General features: G+C 45.2%; 1 protein-coding gene across 1 annotated transcript in view; it reads right to left on the bottom strand.

Annotated features, from left to right (window-relative positions):
* WAPL (WAPL cohesin release factor) overlaps window positions 1-79 on the bottom strand; it is a 58,936-nt gene extending 58,857 nt beyond the window's left edge. The window contains exon 1 of the mRNA XM_042863014.1: window positions 38-79. The gene's annotated coding sequence lies outside the window, so the exon portion shown is untranslated. The remainder of the gene's footprint in view (window positions 1-37) is intronic.
* Window positions 80-6,076: the final 5,997 nt, after the last annotated feature.

Below are 6,076 nucleotides of genomic sequence, written 5' to 3'. Positions count from 1 at the left end.
CCCCTCCGCCCGCGCGGGCCCGAGGCGCCGCACCCACCTCGGCCTCGGCGGTGGCGGCGGGGCCCGGGCCTGGCGCGCTGCGGGCGGTGCCGCCGACGCGGCTGCGGCCGCCGATCCCGCTCCGCCGCCCGACCGAAGGCGCCGCCCGACGAAAGGCGCCGCCCGACCGGGTTGCTCCGCGGCTCCCGCACGGCTCTCCGGGCCGGCGCGGGCGTTAGGGCCCCCGGCGCCGCCTCCTCCGGCGCCGCTTCCTCCGCGCCGGAATTATCGCCGCTCTCGGGACGGGGCCCGGGACCATCTCTCCGCCATTTGCCCCGCTCCTTCCGTCACTGCGCGTCCCACGCCCGGCCGCCGCCCGCAGCCAATCGCACCCCGCCTCGCTCAACCGACCGCGCCGCCGCCGCGCACGCGCGCCCCTCGCCGGCCCCGCCCCGCCCCGCGCGGCGCCCGCCGGGAGCTGTAGTTTGTGTGGGAGGAAGGAGGCGGGCGGTACCGCCGGGCCTCGGCGGGCACAAGGCGCGGGACGGCGCGCGGGCCCCCCCCCTTCACTCCAGCTGGGCGGTGGCGAGGCCGCAAAGAGCCGCGGGCAGCCCCGGGCCCCGTGGCTTGTGGCTGTGGTTGTGGCACGGCCCTATGGCAGCTCCATTAAAAGTTAGCGAGCCGCCACTCCTCACTGGTACTCACAGTGGCTACACAAGGCCCAGCAGCCACTCCAGAGAGGTAGAGGTCCCACAGAACAGCCACTCTGGCTTAAACCGCAGGTTTGGGGCACTGCAGTGCCACGAGCACTGCCCTACACGAAGCTTACAGCCACCCAGGACGCTGATCATAGAATCATAGAATCAGCAAGGTTAGAAAAGACCCACAGGATCACACAGTCCACCTATTACCAATAGTACTCACTAAATCATGTCCCTCAACACAATGTCCAAATGTTCCTTGAGCACCTCCAGGGTTGGTGACTCCACCACCTTCCTGGGCAGCCCATTCCAGTGCCTGACTACTCTTTCAGAGAAGTATATTTCCTGATGTCCAGCCTAAGTCTCCCCTGGCACATCTTGAAGCCATTTCCTCTAGTCCTATCCTGGTTATACGAGAGAAGAGGCTGACCCCCAGCTCACTACTGATGCACACCTCTGAGACTGACTGTAGTGATTCAGGCTGTAAAGAAGAAAAAAAATCCTCCAGCAGCAAACAAACACAAGAACCTACCACCACCGCAGCCTTGCCATAACCGTGGTTATAAGATGGTTCCACAACACAGCTGTCACACTAGCTACAGCTCTCATCTAAGAAAAGGTTTTAAATGCTTTAAAACATGAGCCAAATGCAGCATGAATGTAATAAGTAGGAACGAAAACAATAGGCTGCTTGCATCAGACTGAAGAGGTTATGGTTATCTCATTGTTTCTAGCTAGGAAAGCTTGCTTTTTCTTAATCTTTATCCAATGCAAATTAATGGCCTACAGTATGGAGAAGCAAGATTATTTACAGGAACATTATACAAAGTGATAAATGGGTTTTTGGCCTCTGCTTGGCACCTACTGCCGTGTTACTGGCTTCTACGTTTAACATCTAAACAACAAACATGCTGAATGTGCTCTTTAAGTAGCTATACAGTTGGAGCTAGAGAGAGCAAAGAAAATGAACTGGGCCTTGTGATGACAAATCCAAGTTGATTTGAAATAGGACAGAAGTGGCTGCTGCATTTCAAAGGTAGTTTACAAGTGCGTTTATGCCTTAAACACCTGACTCAGTTATTGGAAAGCAATTGAAAATAGGTTAAACATTTCCAAATACATGATTTGAATATAAAAAGTTTTTTTTTTTTGTCCTCTGAATATTCTTGTATCAGAGCTATTAATTAGTTCTGTTTAATCATCAAGAGTAAAATAGCGCACACAATTCAACTGGTTTAGCTATCCATTGCATGAGTTTAATGTCTAATTTGGTAACTAATTGATCTGTTAGACAAAGAGAAAAAAAATAGTACTATGAGAGCTCAAAATACTTTTGGTCTCTGTGGAGTTATTTACAGCATTAAAAAATTTATCCTGAGACCAGAAAAACTGAACAAGATGGCCAGAGTGAGGAAGTGAAACCAAGAAACTATTTGGATATGAAGTCACGTAAAAGATAAGTAAATAAACAAGTTCCTAACTGAAAGCCTGATATAAATAACTTACATCATTTAAACAGTATTTCAGATAATTTTGCAGCATAGTGACAGGAACTGGGTGCAATTAGTTTGAAAGCTGCTAGATACCCTTGAATCCTCAAGTTAGCTTTGTGTTTTCAACAGTATTTCTAATCTTCATAAAATCTCCATTCAGTCTACAATCTGCAGTATTACAGATTTCTGGTTGTATGGGAACTGCTGAGTCACGGCCTGAACCTCTGATTGATCACCTGAGGCGAGCCATGAGTCAGCCAGAGGAGCACAGGTGAAGGCAATTCAGCTGTGCTGCTGGAAGGGGTGGAGCCTGGCTGTACCTCTCCTAGACCTATTTAAGAGCTGGCTACCAGCCTCTCTTGGTGTTTTGTGGTGAGCTCAGCCAAAGGGTAAGCTCTTCCACCTATTCTCTTTTTGTAATTGTTGTCTATTTTGCCTAACTCTCTTGATTATATTGTGATTATAACATCTTGATATCTATTGATTATACACCGGTCGTGGTGGAATTCCTCATGACTGATAGGGGATGCTGACCTATTTTATGTGCTGACTGTCTTAGGTCTCAGCAAAGCCATTAAGTCTTAGAAAACCTTTTGTTTAAATGATCGTGGGAAGCAAACATTGCCAAGTTCAGAAGCCACTGAAGTGATGGCCAATTTTTCTACACCTACTTTATTTTAGATACATTTGAAAATTTTATACCAGGTAACTTAATAATTTGTCAATTCACATGTTAAACTTGGCCATTTCCTTTTTATCTGGCTTACCTCAAGCATGCAAGCAACAAGACAGAGCAGATAACCAAATCCCATCCATTTTCAGCAGCAGATAAGTTTAGTTCTCATAAAGGGTGGAATTCAACAGGCATCTTATTCCTTTTTTTTGCTATCTCCCTTCACAAAAAATAACAACATAAATCAAACAAACAAAAATAACACAGAAACCTTCACAAGAAACTAACCAGACAAAGCACTTCAATTTGGCATTAGCCTCCATGAGGAAAGCAGTGGGAGGTAAGCAGCCATCTTATAACTTCAGCTTTTCCGTCTTAAAAACTTCTTCTGGAAAGCCAGAGTGGGCTTTTCTAATTCATTCCATAATTCTCCCCTTCAAAAGAAACTAGCACCTTTGCTATTTATAGTGAAGTCAAAAAGCACTGAAAGATGTTGCTGAAATGCTTCAAAGCTGGGAATAAGGGAGAGAAAAGTGAAACAGGAGGAAGAATATTTAGGAAGGACAGAACAGTTAATTTGGATAATACACCCTGAAGCTTTCCCAGTTCTCTTTGGGAAAATACAAACCAGGTTGTTCAAAATAAGCTGTAGCCCAGTACAGAGCCTTTCAAAGAATTCAATCTTTCAGTATCCATTAAAACACATTAAACTGTTTCAGTGTAGTTTTTCATCCGAAAGAAAATGGAGGCAACACCATAAATACAACCTTGCTACACTCCTTTTCCCACCAAAAGAGAATGAGTTCAATAACCCACTGTCCCACTTTCCTTCTAGGCACTGCCCAACAAGTACACATGAACTCACAGGCAGGCTCTCCCCACTTCACCAGTATCCAGACCTTTCCCTCCAGAACTATAAGTCAGTGGCACCTTAGAACACTCAGCATCTTCTCCTTCTCCACCTCCTTTTCTCCCCTTCCTGTCTCACCTAGCCAGTATTTGCCACCCATATCATGTCCAGCTTTCTATATGGCAGTTCCTTCTGTGCCTTTTCTCCAGGTAGGAAGGGACTGGAGAGAAGAGGATGTCCTGCTGCTCTCACTGCACTCACAGCTGCTGCAGCACTTTCATGTCTCAATTAGTGCCACTTAAAACATCAAACATTTTGGTGTGTTTTGCTTTTTCTTTGTGAAATGTCAGTCTCCTCCTGTTCCTGTCCTTCAAGCATCACCCAGCACACCAGGGTGAGAGCACTCAGGGCTTTGCCGTTTCACTTCACTGGGGCTAGAATTTCCCCCTTCATATTTGCTACGCAAATAGGTGAAGAGACACGTTAAGTAACTAATTACCATGCTTTAGTCAACCTCCCCGAAACAGCTCTGAAAATAGTTATTTATACATTAGTATCACTACTAATGTGCGCTGGAGGAAATTCAGCAACACAACTTGTGACTGCATGAGAGTTGATGAAAGCAGCTGTGCTGAGAGCCACAGTGCTTGAATGAGGGCAGACCATAAAGTAGAGTTTGGAGGCCTGCAGCACAGTGTGTGAAGTGTGATTTCTGATAATAGAAAGCTTTTCTCAGCAAGGCATTCCCAAACGGGTAGCATATTACTTTTCTGATACTGGTCCCTGGGAAGAAGGACCAAAAGGCTTTCAACAAGGAGATCTTGGTATAGTTTTGGAACGTGTTTTTCTGTATTTGTATCAGGTTGTAGCTTTCTCATCCTATGAGATAGCCAAGTCAAGGCATCAAGCTTCATCACTGAAAGGTTAAAAGAAGCACCACTGAACAGGAGGAAGAGATGCTGATGAGAGCACAGCAAGGGGCTGGTTTTTAGGGGGTAAAAAGAGTTCCCTCAATCCTGATGTCAGTGAATCAAACCCAGGCAGCTAGCCAAAAAAAAAAAAAACAAAAACAACAAAAAAAACTTGTGCTACTCCACCTTCTCTCCAGTCTGCACACCCATTTGATGCAATCACATGAGAAGGAGCATCATCTCTGCAATGCAAAAGCCTCTGGAAATACGAGTTTTGAGATGAACCAACAGCAGTCATTCACCTACGGCTAAATTCTCAGTGTTTGTTCTGCACAACATTGTGATAAGCCTGCAAGTCTGCTGGAAAAAAGCATGGTGAAGTACAGGTGGGAAATGCATGAAATAGCTTTCACCTTGGCATAATTGTCAGGGGTGACTTTATTCTGCTGAATAAAGTTGATCTCAGCAAGCTCTGCCTTTTCCCAAGAAGATTTTGCAATGTGCCAAGGCGTTCCAGGAAAAACAAAACATGAAACCACCTCACTTACAGGGATGATGCAGCCTAACTTTAGAAGAGACAATGAAGACTTAAGTTTTTGCTCAGGCAAACTTTGCATTGTTTCCTTTTCATGAACTATAAGGATCACCCTCTCAAATGCCTGAAATCTGTTGCAGCCTTGTAGGAGGAGCACCCTCAATTCCTCCTGGAAATTGTCTTAGAATTCTTCTTTTAAGAACTCAGTTCTCATTATTGTTGAATTTTTCTGTTTTCATGATGGTAGCCCTTAATGAAAGCTATCAAAATGTACTAGAATAGCACCTGTTGGAGAGAAAAGCATGAAAATGCAACAAGCAGTTGGTGTTTTACATTTCCTTTCTTATAAAGAGTTTGATAGGACTGAATGTCCAGTTCCTTCTCCAGCAGCAGTGTAGCAGCCATTCCTGTTGCTTATTTTGATTCTTTTACCTGCATATACCTGACCTACACTTCTGCATTACATCCCATTACAGCTCATTCAAATAAGAATGTCTTCTTCAGTGCAACCCTGAGCAGCCTTGATCAGCACCGTGATCCATATCACATAACATAGGTTATAGGATGCAAGATCTGAATCTTCAGAAAAACATTCAAATAATAAAGTACTAGTGCATAAAACTAAAGACAGGTGATTACACAGCTTACCACTGAGGTTTTTTTTTAATTTCTATTCTTCGGAAATAATTTAGCTCTAAGATTGGAGAAAAATGGACATCAGCATGGCTTATTTCCAGAGGCAGGTACCTAGAGACACCAAGAGTGAAGCTTCATCCCCAAATGCTTTATCTAAGGCTTACAGAGAGATGCTCAGTGAGTGACAGATAGTGCAGGTCCTTCCTGTCCCACTCAGTTCCCAGGCCTTGTAATTTTCGATGCAACTGCCAAAGAAATTGGAGATCCGAGTCTTTTGGCTTGACTTTCCATTGTCTTC

Source organism: Lagopus leucura, unplaced genomic scaffold (assembly GCF_019238085.1).
Source record: "Lagopus leucura isolate 7727_CA_CO unplaced genomic scaffold, USGS_WTPT01 Super-Scaffold_739, whole genome shotgun sequence".
NCBI lineage: Eukaryota > Metazoa > Chordata > Aves > Galliformes > Phasianidae > Lagopus > Lagopus leucura.
This window is presented reverse-complemented; position numbering and strand designations above follow the sequence as displayed.